The 16,318-nt window shown below is 45.7% G+C and overlaps 1 long non-coding RNA gene across 2 annotated transcripts in view; it reads left to right on the top strand.

The window, feature by feature from the left end:
* The first annotated feature begins 684 nt into the window (after window positions 1–684).
* Window positions 685–16,318, top strand: part of LOC105064432 (uncharacterized) — a 93,900-nt gene continuing 78,266 nt past the window's right edge. The window contains exons 1-2 of one of the 2 annotated variants that reach the window (XR_012504556.1): window positions 685–976; window positions 13,846–14,017. This is a non-coding gene — a long non-coding RNA (uncharacterized LOC105064432). Of the gene's footprint in view, window positions 977–13,007; window positions 13,590–13,845; window positions 14,018–16,318 lie in introns of those variants that run through there. The other variant, XR_012504564.1, reaches the window with a different exon arrangement.

Below are 16,318 nucleotides of genomic sequence, written 5' to 3'. Positions count from 1 at the left end.
TGCTCTCAGGATCTTATAGACAAGTAGGGAAAGGTAACACGTTTAAGAAATCATTTTCATAAGAATTGTGATGAGTAGTGCTGGGATCAAGGAAATATGGGACACCTAACCTCGTTTAGGGTTCAGAGTCTCTCTGACAAAGTGATATTTTACACTTTGACTTTAAGGACAAGTTGCGACTAGCTGAAGAAGAGTGATGCAGCAGAATACATGCCATGTACAAAGGCCCAGAAGTAAGAGAGAGTGCACAGCACAGTGGGGTGCACCACACATGACAGCAGGAACGCAAGAGACCAGACAGGAGAAGCAAGCAGCAGCGAGGGTGGGCAGGGCCTGGTCAGCCTTGGGCAGGAACTTGGACTTTTAAATCAGGAGGGTCTTGATAAGGCTTGAGTTCTAGGAAAGTCATGGCAGCTGCACTGGGAGAACGACGCAGAAGGGAGGGAGACTCTTTGCAGAAATCAACCAGAAGGCTTTCAGTGGCCTGATGAGACTGATGGCAGGAGGTACACACAGAATTAGCAGAGAACAGGACAGATTTGATTTATTATATTAATCAGGACCCTCAAAGAAACAGAAACGACCTCCAAGAAGTTCTGCTAAAGATAGGAAACATTTTGGCTCCTGCAAGCAAATCACAGGAAGGCAAGGGAGCTGCTGGCCCTGCAGGGCTGGAAAGGGGAATGGAATCCTGCCCTTTCTTTCTATTTCTGTTCTCATCTCTGCTTATCTCTGGAAGTCAGCTGTTCACTCTTTCAGGCCTCAGTACATGACTTGTTGGTGGCTCTGAAATCATGTCTTCACAGACTCTGATGAAAGGAGGAGTCCTGCTCACTATGATTCAGAATAGATTCAGAATATAGGGTCCCCCCTGTTATTGGCTGGGCTTGGATCATGTGCTTACATGTGGGCTCATCTCTGGATCCAAGGGTTCTTTGTCTAAGGACATGCTCTCATCAGTGCAGTGGTCAAGGAGGTAAGTGCTTTACGAGATAAATGGAGGAGAAATTCTGGCAGTCCCGGGCAGACAAAAAGGCACCTCAGAATTAACTGAACTTGGTGGTTGATTGAAATTGATTGATTGATTGACTGTGGAGGAGGGGCAGGAGTGAGCCAAGGATGACACTTAGATTTCAAGCTGGGGTGCCTGGGAGGAGGCTGGAGCCATTCTCTTAGGAGACAGAGCAGAAGCAGGTTTGAAGGGGAAGACCGGAGTTCAGATTTGTACCTGGGGACTGCTAAGGAGCACACAGAATCTCCAATGTGAGATGCCTAATAATAAGCCTGGTGCTCAGGAGAAACAGCTAAGCTGGACAGAGATTTGGGATTTGTCAGTGGTGAGAGGGTGCTGGCAGCCCCAGGATTGGAAGTGACCTTTCAGGGAGAATGTGGAGTGAGGACTGCTTGAGGAGTTATTCTAGGAAGATGCAACATCCAAAGGGAAGACAAAAAACTAAGGAGCAGTAGGGAGGGGGAAACCAGGAGAGAACCCTACTGTTACATGAATTCTGGTTCACGATGGTTGAAAGATCTGGCAAAGAAGGATCAAAAAGCTAGTGGCAAAGTGGAAGAGAGAAGACACACTCCCCAGTCTCTAGGAAGCTCACCATGTCCCTAACAAGACAGAAACCATCAACAAGTAGTGTGTCATAGGTGCCAAAATGAGTTCCAGGAGGGAGGGAGAGAGAAGGAGCTCTGTGACTGGGGGAGCCAGAGGATGCAGGACATGAGTAGGTCCAAAGTACTGAGTAAGATTTGAATAACTGAACGGTTGGAGTGGGGGAAGGAATTCCAAGTTGGAGGATTTCATAAACAAGGGAGGAACCGCACCAGGAACATTCAGGAGACATATTTATATTGAGGAGTGATGAGGGAGAATTTGGGGAGGGCAAGCTCAGGCCAGAAGGAAAGAGCCTTGAACACGAAGCTGAGACATCTGATAATCAATTCTAGTTAGTAAGGAGCCTTCAAAGATTTTGGATATGCCCTAAAAGAAATTGTCTTCTGTTACCATTATTTTTTCTTTCAAAGCATCTCTGTCAGCCCAGTCCCTGTTATGTAAATGTATTTCTCTCCTACCTCCCTCTGTTGACTTTGCATTAAAGAACATGAGGTGTGACTCTGACACTCCTTGAGTGTCCAAGTTGATCTGGGACTGCTCAGAAGCTTTCTCCATCAGGTAGTTAAGTTTTCTTTTCTTCCATCCTATTACTTCCAGTTACATCCCTGAGGGACCGTGTGAAACAATTCTGTGCTCTCCTCGTGTTTATGTTCTGGGGATGCTTATAGAATTTCCACATTCCCTCTGCTTTGCACTTAGCCAAGGTATACATGTTTAATTCCTTTCATCTCTCCCCCAAAGTCACTCCCTCTGGCCTCTTAATCATCCTAATTGCTCTTCTCTGAACCGCAGCCAACTCAGTGTGTGCATCTTCCTCGGGAGGAACATAGTATTCCACGTGTGGTCTCACGAGACCCATCTGTTACCTCCCAGTTTCATCATCTGATGGCTGGACCTGTGGGGCTGCACCTCTCCTGCTCTGCCCCACCCCAGTGTGCACCCTGGGCCTTGGTAAATCCCTTATCCCAACAGGCTGTCTTTCCATTTCCAGGTGGCCTGTTCCATAGCTGGGAACCTGTGTTCACCGCATGTTCTCCCCCAAACTCCCATCCCCGGAGGTTTCTTCCTGGGGAAGGTGGCCCGGAACCAGGCGGAGTATCTGTGGAAAATTGCAGCTAAGCTTGCATAAATTAACCTTGGAAGAGGGGAGGCTGAGGAGTGCCCAGGATTGAAGGATGCTGCGGCCTGCTATGAGCTGTGAGCCTATGAGAAGGTGCAACTTGGAGGCTGCTTCTCTGTTTCCAATTATCCTTTTTATCTCTGCTCTGGCCCCTCTCCTTACCTAAGTGTTTTCATAGCTCTCAGCCATTACTGTTTAGCTTTGGGGGAATAAACGTGAAACCAAACAAATTATAAATATCCTGTTTCAAGATGTGTTATCACGCTGTGAATAGAAACCCCCAGAAGCCCGAGTCTTTTGAAAGCTCTAGCCTTTTTTTTTTTTTTAAGTCTTAGGGGTAAAAAATCCTCCGCCACTCCAAGGATGTGGTGGCAGAGGTTAAACTGCCTTTGAGAAAGTCAAATGTTTGGATTTCAGTGAAGGTTGACATGGAAACCCACCTGAGGCTTCCTGAGGCGTCTCGGGAGGAAATAAAACCCGAGATGGACGTTCCTGCAGCAAGAGCAAGGGCGGCTCGGTGGGGCTGCAGGTACGGCCCGCCCTGGGTGAGGGAGGCCCGCCCCGGCGGCGCGGCGACGGAAGTCGGGGGACAGGAAACGTAAAGGCAGAGAGGGCACACGTCGCGCGTGTGCCGCAGCCGGGGCAGAGACGGCCGGCCCGGGACTCGCCAGGGCGGCCGCTGGGAAGCTGATGTTTTTTATTCAAAGCCTTTTCTGGGAGCAGTTTAACAAACAGCAGCCACCGCCGCCCCAGGGATGGCTCCCGCCGGGGGCACCGTCCTCCCTCAGAGTCCGGGGCCGCCCCGCCCGCCTCACCGACGGGGGTGGGGACAAGGGGGGAGGGGGTTGCACATCCTGATCAGGCTTCACGCATACCTTAGGGTTAATTCAGCCATGGCTACACGTAGGCACATGGGAACCACAGTGAACATTTGTTTGTTTGTTTGTTTGGCTTTTGGGGGTCCTGGAGCGGGGAGGAAGAGAAGACGGAGCCGGGGCAGACGGAGGAGAAGGGGAGCAAGAGAGAGGAACCCTTAGGAAGAGGAAGGGGCGTCCATCTGCTCGCTTCCCCCCTTTCTTGGATTCCTTGCCCACCGTGGGCCAGGTGGACCAGGCTTCTGGGATGGACTAACCCTTGCCCTCCAGGCCCTCTGGGACTCTCCGCTTTTACTGCGGGTACTTAAGGATGCCCTTGAAAAGAAATCTTGAGAACCTTTTTCTTTGGAGTTTTGAGGCCTCATTCTTCTACAGCCCCTGTTTCTTCCAAATGTGGGTGATCCATTCCATAGAAGGGTTCCATAGACGGGTTGTGAGGACGCCCGGCGCCATTTGAACATCAGAGAAACAGGGACGACGTTTTAGTATAAGTATGTCCCATACAATATTTGTCGTTTGTTTGTTTTGCCAAACCTGGCAACCCTAGTTCAGTTTGTGTTTATAATTCTTCTAGTTCAGTTCCTGTCCAGATAGCAACTCTTTAAAGCAGGAAAGGGGCATGCTCTCATGCCAACCACCAGGCGCAATCTCCTGTCTTCTCCTTTGTCCCCTCTAAAACTGGCGCAAGTTCACCTTTACTCTAAACCCTCAGGTGTCTTCTGGGGCAGTCGAGTGGAGAGAATTGAGGTGGGAGTAGAGATTTAGGGGGCAGTAATTTGGGTCACCTAAACCAGCAATTGGAATTTCCAGCGTGAGATAACATTGCTGGTAAGTGCTGTATTCTGGTTTATTGGAGACATTTACAAGATGTGCTGTGAACATAAGAGTTAAATAGTAATCGCCTTTTGTAAGCGGCGACTCTAACTGGGGTTTACATTTGGGATTAATAGTAAACTCCCCAGGCCTTGCTGACCGAAGAATGTGGTTGCCCGAATAAACAATGTTTTCGATCAGGACTCAGGACCAATGCTCAGAGCACGCAGCCTCTTCCTAGGAAGGAGCGTTTCCCAACTGAAGTAATCTGTAATGTGCTGGGAAAATATTTTTTAAAAATGGCTATCTTAGATACCATAAAAGGGAAAACAGTTCTCTCTTTTGAAGTAATAAATACCACTTGGAGCAGAATTCCTTCAGTTTGCATTTCTCAATTATTTCCTGATAATACTCAGCTTATAGTGCCCGAGCGGTGCGCACTGCCTAGTAAGGAAGAGCCTCATGGAACAGTGTGGGTCTGGGGTTTACTGTCCTCTGAATGCTACACATTCTTCTTGGGACGTAAAACTAAGACTGCCTCCCACGTACTGGCTTCATGGGGCTGGCTGTTCAGACATGGAGTGGAAGGCCTCTCAGACTGTGGAATTCTGTTACGTAGTCCCCCAGCAGCCATTGTTCCTTCAGCCTCCCCACCAAAGGGGTAGAATGAATTATCAATATTTCCCAAGGGATACCAACTTTCCAGCTAACTAGCTGCCTTCCTCTCCTTCCCATCCTGACCTGGACATCACACACTGGATTTCAGAGACACTGCACTTTGACTAGAAACATGAATGTGCCGAGAAGCACAGAAAATATGTTGTTGTTCTACTGGGAGGTCTCAAACGGCTCCAGGAGGACTCTCTTGAAAGGGCTTAGGCTCTCAGTCAGCTCCACAACTGCTGCTTGCTCTGCCCCCTGGTGCATGTGTGTGCGGCTCAGCTGGTCCACTAAGGAATTCCTTCCTCCCCACTTCCAGGTGATGCTGTGAGCAGCTTTGGAGGATCCTGCCTCCCAGGGGCCCGGGGAATGTTTCCCACTCTTTGTGTCCTGTGCCTAAGGCTTGTGGGGGAAACCAAAGACTTGGATTCCTTTCCAATTCATTCCTTCAGCAAATATTTGTTGATTTCCTACTGAGTCCACATCACTCTTCACCACGCTGTCAAGGGAGGCAGGCTTGTGGATAAATGTAGGGTTCTGAGTCATGGTGGGGAGTGGTGAGGGGTTGGGGGTGGCAAGGAGGAAGCTTGGGAATGTGGGACTTCAGCAACAGTAAAGCTGCTGTATGCCCAGAGCCTTGCACTGCGCTTGGCACTAAGCGGAGGCTCAGAAAAATATCTGTTAAATATATCTGAGGATGAAATATTCTGGGTGGTTTTTTGTTATCCCTAAACTAACTCTTTTTCATCTCATTAAATAACTCTTTATTAATACTATCTTAGTAATATTATGTACTAAACAAAGCGAATTTTCTTTTTTTTCTTTTTTTCTTTTGAGTAAAAGTAGATTTATTTAGAGAGGTGTACACGCTGGGGTGGGTATACACTCCATAGACAGAGTGCGGGCTGTCTTCGTGTAGTGTTGCTACTTTTATATGCTAACAAGTGAGAGGATTATTCTAACTACTTTAGGGAAGGGGCAGGGATTCCCAGGAATTGGGCCACTGCTCTCTCTTTGACCTTTCATGCTTAGCTTGGAAATTGTCATGGCACTTGTGGGTGTGTCATTCACCATGCTAGTACATTATAATGTGTATAATGAAGTTTAAGGTCCACTGGAGGTCAAATCTCCTGCCATCTTGGGCCTCCAGGTCTGTTGGGAGTTGACTTTTCCATCTTGGTGCTAATTGCTGTGTCATTACTTTAATGGCTGTGTCCTGCCCCCTTCCTTCCTGTCTCATTCTTTTTTTTTTTTAGGTGGTTAAAAACCTGGCAGCATGTCAGACTCGTTCTAATCTTGGATAGTGTCTGCCTGGTAGTGAGGGAGTCCTTAGTCAGAGGTGTTGTATTTTATTATTTTTTTTTTTAAGATTTTTTGTGGGGGAGGTAATTAGGTTTATTTATTTTAATGGCAGTACTGGGGATTGAATCCAGGACCTCATGCTTGCTAAGCACTCTAACACTGAGCCATACCTTCCCCGCCAGAAGCCTTGTAGAAGGCTGGGTGAGTGTGCACTGACCCAGGGACAGGTATGGCTCTTCTGAAGGAATCCCTTTCTTGGTCGAGATGCTGTATCTCACTGAATCCAGCATGTGAGGTTTGGGGTCAGGATGGGAAGGAGAGTAAAGTAGTGGGTAGAGAGCTGTTACTCCCTGGGAGCCCTGCTAATTAACGCTGTCTAGCCCATGGCAACACGCAGGTGGTTTAGGTTTGCTTGAGTAAAGTGGGCTGGCCTCTCTTCAGTCTTTGGCTGGCTCTTGAGAACATATCTGGGAGACACCTATCAAATCACGTGGCTGGCTGCACCTTGCATGAAATTTTAAGAAAAAGTTTGCCCAAGAGCTAACATGTGAAACAATGCTACTGACTTTTCAAACAATTAAATACTATTTTGCAAACAATCAGATGTTTAAGTCTAGAACGTGAGTACATTCCACAGTGACCAGTGTGGTGGGAGAGGGAGACAGAGGAAAAGGCTCTGTCTCTACCTGTGGGGAGCTTGTAGTGTAGTTGAGGATTCACAGCAAAAACCCACAAAACAACCAAGTACCATTTTGGGGAAGAGTAGAGAAGGCAGAGAAAGGCATGGGTCTTAGAAGTTGGAGAGATTTGGAAGACAAGGAGGGACCTGAGCTGACAGTGTCACTGGCAATGCCCATTAATAATTTCTGGGAAATAAAAATAGAACTTGGGTAATAAAATAAAGTCTAAACTTAAAAAAAAAAAATCTTTTGTGCTGAGCCTAGTTTCACTTGCTCGCAGGGCACCACGTTCAGAGGCCTCACACCTGGCCCTTCGGACCAGCGTCCTTAGTGCAAACAGCTGCGCGGACACCACCTCTCTAGCCGAGTGCGCATGACACTGGCAATTCAAGGTGGCGGCAGCGGGGGGTGGGGCACGCCTTTGCGTGACCCGCGAGAGCTCCGCCCCTTTCCCGCCCCCACGAGGAGAACCCTATATAACGCAGCGCTGCGTGGCCCGCGCTCTGGCGTCGCCATTCTCTGACCGAAGTGACGTGGTTTTCTTTGCTTTTGAACCCAAGTCGGTCTGCTTGAACAACACTGGGCAGGAAAGCCCTTACTGGGGTCCCACTGATAGGGGCGATAACAATAGGATAATAATCACCGGCCAGGCCCTGTGCTAAAAGGACGGAGCAGACGGTTTCCACAGTCCTCATAAGAGCTCTGTGGTACCTGTGCTGCTGTTGCCCCGTTTTCTACGTGAGAAAACTGAGCTATGTGAAAGTAACTGGCCCCACGTGGGGCGTGGAGGAGAAAACACGTGTGCTGAAGGTAAGAAAGGTGGGGGGAAATTGTGGCTTAGAGCGAAAAACACCGTTTCCTCTCCCCCTTCTCTTTACAGTGCAGATAATAATTTCGACCTTTCAGGATTGGTAGGCGGGATAAATGAGAGTGTTTGTGAACCTCCTGAGCTGCCTGGTGCTCAGTGGGAAGTCAAACCGCATTAGGAAAAGGGGGGCGAGGACCGACAAGGCACAGAGGCGACTTTGACGTGGCTAATGGAGCAGTGGGAGGTAAACGTGGAAAGGAAAAGCAGTCTGGTTCATAGAGGACTTTGAAACCTGAAAGGGAGGGTGGGGATTGATGTGGCATTAGATCCTTTAACAAAAGTGATTGTTCTTTTTTTTGTTTTAAAAGTAGTATCTACTCATGAATATTTTTGGGGAAAAAAAGTAGAAAGTATAAAGATAAAAATAAAATAGTTTTACCACCCGGAGATACCCACTTAGAACTTTTTTGTATACTTAACTTTGATCCTAACTTTATGAATTGTGTTACAAAATATGAAATTATGGTATTAACTTTATGAAATAAAGTGTTTATAGGCATAATAGTGTATAAATACTTAAAATATTCTTTATGATTATACTGTAGAAGAAACACCTGCTTTTTTCACTTTGTTGTGAACATTTTTCTCATCACTCGATAATATTTTTTAAAGAGTTTTTAAGGCTATAGAATATTAATAAAGTAGAAGAACCATAATATACTTAAAAGTTTCTGTTGGCTATTTATATTGTTTCCAGTCTTTCTCTATTAGAAATAGCACTGTGATGAATATCTTTATACATGAAAACTTTAATTGCATTAAAAATTATTTCTTTAGGCTGAGTTCCTAGAAATAGAGACACTAGGTCAAAGAGTGTAAGTGTTTTTAGGTCTCTTGATTCCAGTTGCCACTTTCCAGTTACCACCCCCAAAGGTAACTACTCTTCTGACTCCTGTCACCATCTATTAATTTTGCCTGGTTTTAAACTATATATAAACAGATCCCGGAGGTTATTTTGTTTCACTTTTTTAGTTATCCTGAAATTAGAGATAGATCCAGATCTGGTGTTAGCCCAAGTGGTGATTCCCTTGTCTCTTCCACTATATTCTTGAGTAGATAGATTCTCGTTCTCAAAGTCCCAGCACTCGTGCAGTCAGCAAAGTATACGCCCAAGTTTCCTAGAAGGTGGAATTGTTACACTCTTCTCTCCCATCTCTCTGATTCCTTAATACTCTGAACCTATGGTGCATGAAAAACATAAGTTCCAGCACATACAAATCCAAAATCATAGGATTTGGTTCAGGGTATGAAATAGAAAAATTACAGCCGCTTACAAGAGATAGAACTGTATTTCCTTCTCACACAGGAGACCGAAGACGTGCAGCCCAAGGCTCACGTGAGAGTACTGTTCCACCAAGTCTTAGACAACCCAGGTTCTTTCCAGCTTTCTGCCTCACCATACCTTGGGTGTGGTACTCATTCTCGGGGTCCAAAGCAGCCATTAGAATGCTGGGCAGTAGAATGGAAAAAGGAATGAAGAAAAGGGGGCAAAGAGAATGCACTCTTAAAGAGACTTAAGCATCTTTGACTTAAATGCTACTGGTTCACGGGGACACCTAGGTGAAGGGGGAGCTGGGGTATGGAGTCTCCATTCTTGGAAGCCATTTTTTAACTATGCACTCTTTCCAGAGAAGGTCAGAATAAATATTGGGGAGGCCAACCAGAAGTCCCTGCCTCCATTTGGCCCATAGAACACAGCATCTTGGAAGGGGTGGTCTCACACTCACTTCCTTGTATTCCCATCCCGTTGTAGTCTGGGAGCGACAGTCCTAAAGGGTGTAGAAGGGGGCACACTTAAGAGGACACAGAGGGACTGTAATGTGCTATTCCGAAAAGCAGTACCCACACAGTGCAGTGACAGCTGCCTGACTTTCTAAAGTACACACCAGAATGTCAGACAGGGAGCAGGAAGTGGGAAAGAAACGACGTCTTTGCCTTCTTTCAGGCTTTGGTTTGTTCAGTTTGAAGTGGCAAAAATAAGTCACCTTTTATAGAATTTCTCAATTCAGTTCCAAAGGTTTTGTAGTTAGGACAGTGTCCTCCCATATTTTAGGAATAGATTGACTGTCAGTCTTGCCTTTGATTTTTCTCTGTTCATAGATATACAAGCATTAGGAATTGTTAATCAAATACTACATGTTTTCCTCTGTGTTAATAATTAATTTTTGACCAGAAGTTGAGATCATGAGAACTACGTTTTAGAAGGAGGCAGAACTATACAGAAGACGTTTTGGAAGAGCTTAAGCTTGGAGGCGTGGACACAAGTTAGGAGGCAATTGCAACAATCTTAGACCGAGGCAGTAAGACTCTTGACAGGATAGGGACACTAGGAATGGAGCACAAAGCGTGTGCCCACAAACAATTCCTCTCAAAGGAAACACTGGGTCTTCGTAAAAAGTTGGACATAGCCAATGAAAGACTTGACTTAAATTTCTCTTATTTGGTGGATAGAACTTCTGTGCGGTATTGCCTCACCAAAAAAAAAAAAAAAAAGGTGGGGGGAGGACTGTAAATCTGACTTATGGGAAAATGTTATTTTAATTTGGGATATACCAAGTTGGAGAGAAAGCAAACCACTTGAGGAAGAAACTGAAGATTAGCTCATTTAACATCCATTCACTTTCCCTTCCAGCTTGTCCTCTATCACAGGGACTAGAGAGCTAACCAAACACACCTGTTTTCTCTCAATCTCCTCAACAGATAGGCTGTAAGCATGTGACCTAGATCCCACCATTAATTGCGCCTTGTGAGGTTTAATTTCGGAATTGATCACACAGGCTTGTGGAAGAGGTAACGTTGGAGCTTAACCCGGTAGTTCTGTGCTGAGAGTAATGGCATGGAAGGAGATGCGCTACTCAGAAGAAGAAATATGTGTTGGTAGAAAGTGTGGGGACTGTGTCGAGGAGATGCTTTGCAAAGCATAAAAGGACTGATTAGCTGCAGTTGTGTGGCTGGTTGAGGCTCAAGGGCATGAATTGTAAGGGCCGTAACAATTCAATTTTATATCTTTTTTCTTTGGGAGCCAAAGCAGTGCCTGGCAGGGTAGTGTGATCTGTATTTGCTAAGGCTTTATTATTACTTTCAGCAAGTTGCTTAGAGTCTCTGAATTTAGTCTTCCTCATGTAAAATGAAGATCATCTTACATATGTAACGAGTTTTTGCCAGGATTAAAGCACCCTCCAAAGTGAATATTCAATAGCAGTTCACTGCCCCTGTGAATCAGGTAATGGGCTGGGCAGTCAAGATACAAAGATTATTATGACAAATCCCTACCCTGAGGAGCTCACATTCTACTGGGGGAAACAGACAAGCAAACAATAACTACGGCACAAATAAAGTCTGTGAAGAAGGCGCACACGAGGTGCATCTCTGCTTGGGTGGGGCTGGGTAATTGCAGTGGAAATCAGAGGATTCTTAGAGGAGGGTGGATCTGCACGGGATCAGAAGGGTGAATATAAGTGTGAGACAGAGAAAGCAGGTCCAGTCATTTCTAGCTGATAGAACAGCGTGAACAATGGCCTAGAGATGTGAACATTCTTGGCCCGCCTTGGGGGAAGGGCTGGTAGTGTGTCAAGGTCCCCGGGAGGAGAGGTAGCCATGATCCATCCCTTCTCTTGCTCCTGGGACTGGCTCTGTCAGTTGACTCCTCCCTTTCCAATATCTTCATAATTCCTCTCCATTGGCTGCTTCTCTTTGGCCAAAACCTATAAACTCAGATCTGAAATACTTTTCCTTGCTTGATCGTTTCTCAGGCTGCTGTCCTTTGTCTCTTTCATTTCTTTTCACTCTTAGCCTCCTTTTCCTCCCTTCTCATTTCTCAGCGCCCTGTGTTCTGGGTTCTCTGTCCATTCCTGTCCTGAAGTGGTCCTGTAGGTCACCAGTGGCCCTTGGTGGCCAGAGTCCTTTACCATGTATTGTAGTCCCTTCTTATTTAGCCCTTTTCCACCACTTCCTGAGTTTTCTGTCTCACTGTCCTCTCAGGTCTCCTGAGTCTTCTGTCACCTTTGACAGTTCTTCTCTGCTGCCCAATCCTAAAGGTTGATGTTTCATGGCATTTTTTCTGGGCTCCTTTCTTACAATCAACTACTCTCTCTGCGTAATGTCATTCACTCTTGAGGTTTCAGTTACTTCTCCTAATTACTCCAGTGATTACCAAACCTTGATCTGTGGCCTCTGTCTCTTTCCTGGGGTTCCAACTCTCATGTCCCATCTCCTCCTGAGGACTCCACTTCTTTGACCCTTATGCACCTCCAAGTGAACATATTCCAAACCGAACTTCCCATCTTCTCCAGCAGTCCTAGCTCCTAAGTATCCTATCTCCATTCCCTTTTCATAGTCCAAACCTGGGAGTGGTCCCTTCCCCCGTCCTCCTCTCTCCTCCACATCCAATCTGTCAACACATCCTCCTACTTTCTGTGTACCTCCTGAGTTTATTCTCTCCCTGTCACTGTTAGAGGTCTTAGTCATTGTTCACCTTGACCAGCTTTCGAACTAAAGTCTTGCCTTCCCTTTCACTCCACTCAGATCTGTCTTTGAATATCTTTTAGAGCGATCATTCTAAAATCCTCTCGTTCCTACGGTGGATGATTTAAATCATGCTACAGTCCTGATTTAAAGTGTGTAACTGTTTTCTATGACCTACAACAGTAGTTCCTAATCCTTTTTGCATGGGGCCTTTTTCTGTCAGAAAACGTTGTGGCTGCCCACATGGTAGCTGCACTCCTCTTCCCTGCTCGTGGAGCAATTCCATAAACCAAAAGCAACCATTTACAATTTATTTTGTTTCTAATAAGTCATTAGTATACATGGGACCAAGAATAATAATATATACAGAAACATAAGATGTGTTCGGTCTGTAGACAGCGAGTGGTAGATTCTTGGCTCCTCGCAGTACATACTTAGCATTAGTCAGGAGCCCCGGCCTTCAAGAGGACATCCAGATTAATCAGTCACCCAGAGAAGCTGCTTTAAACTCTTGAAGCTAATGTTTCCAGTCTCATCTCCAGTCATGCTGCTCTCCTCGCCCTGCTTTTCTCCACGTCAGCCCCACACGCAGCTCCCATTCCTCCCTCTTCTCACTCATTGCTCTTCCCAGGAATGTCCTTCCTTCCTTTTCTTTGCCTCATCTGATCCCACAGAATTTTTTCCTTTTTTTTCATGCAGCTCACAACATTTCATGCACCATCTCCAGTGAAGCATTTATTACGTTGTCCTGGGGTGGTTTTTACGTTTGTCTCCCTCACCAGATTCTGGGCTCCTAGGTGCAGAGCCTGGGTCCAATTCATCTGTGAATCTGGGGCTCCTAGAAATGTGTCTGTTACACAAGAGGAGCTCCCGTGGTGGAGGCGGAGTCACGGTGACTGTCAGAATACCTTTCTTTCACAACCTCAGAAAGAGCAGTTTCCTGGCAGAAGAAGAAAAGTAAAATCTCCCTGCCCCCGTGCCCAGGTCTCTCCCTTGGAATTAGCCCGCTCCACAGGAACAAGTGATAATCACGCCCGCACTTGGCCACAGAGTGCAGAAGGCTAGAGCTGGGAGGGCCTGCAGCTCCCATTCAGCACGGCTCCCTCATGTTGCACGTCAGGGAGCAGCACCGAGCCCTTGCTTTTCCGTGTTCAGCAACACGCTTTTCAGCTTTCTCCGTGTTCAGGTCTTGACTCATTTTCTTCGGCTCCTGACTTTTCTACATTCCTCCTCGTTTGTTAGAGCAAGTTGCTCATTTACAGAAGGTGTAAAATTTGTTTGAGGCCTTCACTTGAATGCCTGCAACCCACAGATAATTTATGTTTTAAAATGATTTAGACATGTCAGCCTTCTTCTTGGCCAAGTTCTTTACCCAGCAGTGTCCTGAGGAGGAATGAAATTGGCCGATTTGAATTCTAACTGCATTTACTTCTCTTGCCCAGGCCCTGGTGGAAGTGTGAATGGGCAGCAAAATGCCAAAGGCAAGGGGCCAGAGGAAGAGCAGCAACCTGGACATTCAGCCTCTGGAAAAATGAAAATTCTCTGGAGTCCATTCATTTCAGAGAGAAGAAGCTGCCTGGTTTCTACTTCTGCGTATTGAGCGTCAAATGCCAGGTATCAAACAGGAGACGGGTATTTATGTGGTGACGTGGATGAATTTGTGTGGGGGATGATTTGTATGGAGCTGTGAAGTAAGTAGATTGGGGAGAATGTGGAGAGAATCTGTCTTTGGCAAGATGCTGAGTGGCTGAAGTATCTTCAGGGCACTGCGTACAACATGGAAAAAATGACACTCTCTTCTGTTGCATCCAAGTGACTGCACGGTCGCTTTGAGAACAACAAAGTGGTAGTTACTCCTGAAGTGTGTAGAAGAAAAATTAGCAAAAGGAAGTTACGACCTTGCCCAAGATCTAAGATACATTATCGCCTTTCCAAAGAGAGGAAGCCTGGGTGTCTCTCTGAATTTTAATGAGGTATTACTGCCAGCCGTTAAAAATAAAACTCCTACATCCAGTAGCCTGTGGGTGTGCAGGCATCCTTACCAATCTGTGTTCCATCTTTTGGCAAGTAAACACAACCTGAATTCATCTGTCTATTTATACTTTATACAGAATTCCTCATTCCAAGGGCTTAAAAGTTGTCAGGCTCCCAGATTCAAGTCTAGAGAAGTTAGAATCGTGGATTGTTTACAAAGCTTCTCCATCAAACGGAGCTGGTGTTAATTAACTCTGGCTTCCCTAGATTCATTTCGTATATTTCATGGTTGCTATGAAAAAATGGGTCTGAATAACAAATGTACAGGCGGCACCATGAAGCAGAGTGTAGGCATGACATATTTTTTCCTTGGGTTGCTTCTGTTACCAATCAAACTTGCAGACATGAGACTAGAGCATTTCTGACAATAAGTCCCACAAAAAGATGCTGCTCATTTATTTTGGCAGTGGGTTGTACTGTTGTAAGATGGCAGCTGTGTGTGGCAGAGCCCAGCATTATAACTCAGTTTGTCCTTTCTTAACACTTGCAAGACATTGGGTTATGGCGTTTTAGAGGGAGATGGAACAGACAGAAGGCTGTGTTGAGAAGCAGTTAAAATTCTGTAACTTGTAAAATCCCTTTTGTGCAGTATAATGTTTTCAGTTATTAAATGAGCATAATTTAAAGGGCAATTTACTTTTCAACATTTGTCCTATTGTATATTCCTACCATGTTGGTCAGTTTTATTTCTTTGTAGACAATTTTCAACTTGTGCAGGTCAATAGTAATTCATGGGTATATTTAAATCTTAAGCCAAGAGGTTTATGTTGATATTTTAGCAATTATATAATGTGAGCACTTTCCAAGTTTATTAAGTTCTACAAATACTCTATTGAAATGGAATATTCTGGACATAAAGCAAGCCAGCAATGCATTGGTGGAGAATTGGGCCTTTAGTTTTTCGCCCAATACATTTCTGGACAACACAATCGCAAACTCATTCTAAGGGGATTCCAAGGCAAAAGGGGGAAATAACCGTGTGTACCCCCCGGAGCAGGCTGACCTGCTGTGACCAGCATGGCTTTGCCTGGGCTCATGTGGCAGAAAAACTCACGCACACTCTGATGACAGACACATCTTTTCCTTTTGGTTGTTGGCAGGATGCTCACGGTAGACTGAAGCAGACTGAGTACTAAGCCGAGGCGGGGGGTGAGAAGGAAAGGAGAAGATGACCAAGTGCCCCAGCAGGACAAGTGCACAATGTGTGTTTGTTTCCTCTATAAATCACCAGGCAAATGTCTAACCGTTTTAATATACACTCAAATCAAGTGTTTTGGGGGTCAGTGCTTCTGGAATAAAATGCTGCAAGCAGCCAGGGCCATGAATGTACATCATGTATTATTGTACTATTGTCTTGGTGTAGATGCTAGTGTCTGCTGACTCCAATTGATTCCGCGGCATCTGTGTAAGTACGTAGTAGTGTCTGCGTCTTATGGAGCTGGAATTGAGATTTGGGTTTGGAACTGAGGTCACTTCACGTATTTTTTAAAAATTCTTCCTTCTGAGATTAGTCCCTTGTATTCTCTTCTGCTTTAAGCCAGACTCTCCTAAAATAGTCTGCACTTTGAACAGACTGGGCATTGTTGGGTATCCATGCTGCAGTTCTTTGGAAACCATGTTCGTGAGTCAGAAGGCAAACAGCAGGCCTGTTGTATTGATACTATGATGTGTGTTCCTAACGTAGCACCTGACGTGTGTGTGTGAACTGGCCGAGCGTTGCTTCCCCACGAGTTGCTGTGCAGGATGCAGGGAAGGCTGGAGCTAATCGGAATATAACCCATGACTGTTTGGGTAAGGTGAAGTCATGCCATCTTAGAGGCAGGCCTTCCCTTCTGTTTCTCAGTGGGGCTCCTCTTTCCTTAATAGTGCTCACAGGTTTAT

This window comes from Camelus bactrianus, chromosome 3 (genome assembly GCF_048773025.1).
Source record: "Camelus bactrianus isolate YW-2024 breed Bactrian camel chromosome 3, ASM4877302v1, whole genome shotgun sequence".
Classification (NCBI taxonomy): domain Eukaryota; kingdom Metazoa; phylum Chordata; class Mammalia; order Artiodactyla; family Camelidae; genus Camelus; species Camelus bactrianus.
This window is presented reverse-complemented; position numbering and strand designations above follow the sequence as displayed.